The following is a 4362-nucleotide window of genomic DNA, read 5'->3' as shown; positions in this document are numbered from 1 at the left end:
CAGCAGCAACAACACCAGCAACAGTAGCAACAACAGCAATAGCAACAACAACGACAATGCCGCCACAGACAAGCGCAACAGCAGCAGCAGCAGCAGCACAATTTTGGTAGAGAACAGGCAGGCAGCAGCTATATAGCTATAGAATATTGTATATAGTATCATATATATGTTAAAGAGGGAGAGCAGTGTGCAGAGGCAGTTGCAGAAGAAGTCTAAGCATTAAGAGAACGTAGCTGTAGTTTGTATTATTACGCATTATTATATTTATACACATCTATACACACACCAAACACACACACACACACATCCAATGCACATACATATATATATATGTATATATATATATAGAGAAGAGAGTATTCAACGTCCTAGGTTTGAGATCAACTGTAAACCTAATTGAAATGAGTGTGTGTCCTTTGCCAAGAGAGAGATAAATGTTTTCATTATTTTATAATATTTTTTATAATTATTTTGGTTCTTCTGCAAGCAGTAGCAGCAACTAACTAACTATTTAGACAACAACTAAGAAATGAGCAGCTCGACTAAGTTGTGGACAGCAGAAGAAAAGAGAAGAAAGGAGAAGAGAGTCTAATAAACAATTTGTGTCTGTTAATGCAACAATTTGAACAGTATTTTGTGCACAAAGCTGCTTTTGCTTTTGCTTACACATATATATTATTTCGATTTACACGTATATACATACATACACACACACACACACATATATATATATATATTATATTTTTTTAATAGATATTTTAAATAGTAATTTACTTTATAAACTGTAAACTGTAACGCGTAACTATAAATCTTAACTCTAAATCGATATACTTTACTTGTACTTGATTTGTTAGAAATCACGAAGCGCTCATTTAAGTTTTAATCTGTATCTGTACTTATATATATATTCTATATATACTATATATAGTAAGCTGTTTGCAGCTGTACGCAAGCATTGATTGTATTTATATGTATTACCTAAAAAACTAAAAACTAAAAAACAAAAACAAAAACAAAAAACTAAAACTTACCTATAACATACTCAACAAGAAGGCAGACGACGGCAGCAATGTTTTGTAAATGAATTTACAATTTTAATTCAATTCAAATCAAATCAATTATTTGCCGCGAGTGTACATTTCAAGAGAAACAACATTTTTAGAGAGCAGTTCAAACACAAAACGTTGACAAATTGAAGCGAATAGAGATACAGTATTAAAGGAAGCACACACACACCAACACACACACGCATTAACACACACACACACACACATCTAACTAAATACTTATGGTTAAAATAACAATCGGAGAAATTTAAGGCAATTTTACAGCTTAGCTTAGAAATGATTACAAACAAAAAACACAAAAAAAAAAAACAAAAATGTATGTGGCATATTAGGAAACTGCAAAATTGCACCATTTTTTTAGCTGTAAATACAAAACAAAAATGCAAAAAAAAACAAAAAAAAAATAAAAACAAAAAATCGACATAAATGAATTAATATTTAAAACAACTTACATAATCGAACACCAAGCGCAAAATTAAATTTCACCGTATACAATACACATATATACACATACTTATATATATATATATATATGTATATATATACATTGATATATATATGTATATATATATGCAAATAAAGAGAGTGTTGTTAATCACATGATATTAAAGTACACACCAAAATACGAAATATTTACATAATGACAATTTTTGAATAAATTTAAACAAAAAAATCATTTGCAGTGCAGCACAATAATTGACAGAGAAAAAACTAACGCAAATCACAAATCGAATCGAATTGAAAAAGAAAAACACACAAACAAAAAGTTCACCAAGCGCATTTAAATACAACAAATCAAATGGAATCTTTTCAAAAACAATATGATCGGCGATTGCTAATTTGTTCAAATTGCTTGTATTTGGATTGTGTGGCAATAAATATGAAAATGCTAAAAGAAAAGAACCCATAACAAACCCGACATAGACAGAGAACCTCAACAATCGAACTACCTACAAAAGCAACAGAAACGCAGAATTGGTTAAAAGGACATTAATAATAATAATAATAGATTTGTATAAAGTACCCAGTAATACCCAGTACCACAGTACATATTTATACACTATATGTTATGCCATTATATAACTGATATATACATACATACATATATATATATGTATATGTATTATATATTTATAGAATGTGTGTTAGTCGCAATGCAATAGTTGATACTGCAGCAAAGTTGACGAATTGCTTCTGTAAATAGAATGCTTCAGACTCGATCCCAATCAATCCACTCTTTTGTACATAACTGAAGAACACCACTTTGGAGTCCTCATATCACACACACACACACATACTAACACACACACACAACGAGAGATGATAGTTGGGTTTAGTTGATCAATTCATTCAAATACGAAACTATATCGAAAGTCTTTAACCCTGTATCTATAGTAGTAATTATGTAGCGCTTATGACGAACAAATATCCTTCAAGTTAATTCGAAGTTTTTAGCGCTTTCGCCTCCTTTTCGATGCCCAGGAAATCAACTTGAAGCTGTTGGCAGTAAAAAATAAATAAAACAAAAAACAATAACTAATTCGCATGTGTGTTGTTGTTTTTTTGGTGATACATAAACAGAAATACATTTATTTTTAAAGCGTATTTAACTAATAATTAATTAATAATGATATCTTACATATACAACATATTTAATGACGGAATATTAAACATATGATTGTGAGCAAAAAATAAAAACATACAAATTGAAATCGAATAACAAACCCCCCCCCCCCCAAAAAAAAAAAAAAAACAGAAATTACGATTAACAAAAATTCTCTAAACTGAAGGTCAAATCATAAAAAGTACTTTCGACATTTGTGCACTCATGGAAACAAATAAAAGTAAATAAATGAAATAAATCTGTCTTTTATTAACTATTTCAGGGCACTTTATTTTCAGCCATATATCGGTTATGTTTTTAGAAACTCGCTTGAATACATATTTTGAAACAGGGCTATTGATTGGCATTCAAATATTTCCAGGATTCGAAATGAGATAAATCAAAAATGCTAGACCAACTTGTCTGACTGCCATGCACGATATATTTTTTGTTCATCCTAAAAGTATGCAATACAAGTTTTCATTTAGTCAAACAGTATTTTAGTATTGCATTTGTTTCTCTGCCTAAAAGTATGCTTTAATTTGACTAATTTTCGAGCTGGCTGAAGATTTGAGAATGTCGCATGATTCTTTGTTTCTGAATTTAAGATGTTTTAACTTATGAGAAATGCTTAAGATGGACAGGGAGAATTTCTAAACAAATAATGAATTAACGTCGAAACAGAATTGGTTGTCGATATTAAGATAACTTTGCCAAAGCTGAAGTGATTTTAACAAGCAAATGCGTTTGACCATTTTAAATTTGAAAACATGATTTGGCGTCGAAATTGCTTGCCTCCTTCCTTAACTTCGTTCTGCAATTAAATGAGAGATTAAATAAGCCTTAACCAGCCCAACCACAAGACCAACCCTTGTCTCCATCTCAAGCTTTCGTTCGATTTGGGGTCAGCTGATGGCAGTCATTGCTTGGATATTACCAAGCTCATTTACCGTTGAAGGTATGTCGGATATCTGTTGGACAATATATGGTTGAATGACTGTAATCAAAATTGAGTGCAATGCAATTACAAATTTGCATGTTGTTGGTGGCTTTAAAGCGCATTAAAAACTTACCACAACTGCCTTTTGGCCCTGTTCAGTGGCCATATCAGGTCAGGTCTTGCAACTGGTCGATTGGCTGGCTGACCTGGCCAATAATCACACAGTTACATCGGTTGTGAAATGTGGCATGTGCTGCGTTGCATGTGGCATGTTGCTGAAAAAAAAAAAAAAAATATATATATATCTAAATACTTATTGGAGAATTTGCAAAACGAACAAAATCAATCAACTTGGCTTAAGTCATTTTTTTTTGGCTAATAAATCTCGTTTTGGGGCAACGCTGACAGATTGGCAGCAATTTTTATGTAGGTGCGATTTTTACTGTGAAATTGGCCGGACATAAAAATATAAAATGTTAGTGTGGGATGCTCGTCAGATGTGTTGTGTGGTGTGTGGGAACAGCGGCCTCTCTTAAGGTGTTAATACTGTGCCCTTTCTTATGACCCCAAGACAACAAAGCACACAAATACACATATAAACCAACAGCCAACAAATCCGGAACAATCAGCGTTAAAAAGCCGAGAACCTGCGCACGCAAACGACTCATTAAACCCGTAGTAGATATATATATATATATATATAAGGGGTATACATGTGGAGATGGAGCTGGAGATCTACGCTTGCCATTGAC

The sequence above is a fragment of the Drosophila grimshawi genome, unplaced genomic scaffold (genome assembly GCF_018153295.1).
Source record: "Drosophila grimshawi isolate 15287-2541.00 unplaced genomic scaffold, ASM1815329v1 contig_1367, whole genome shotgun sequence".
Lineage (NCBI taxonomy): Eukaryota > Metazoa > Arthropoda > Insecta > Diptera > Drosophilidae > Drosophila > Drosophila grimshawi.
This window is presented reverse-complemented; position numbering follows the sequence as displayed.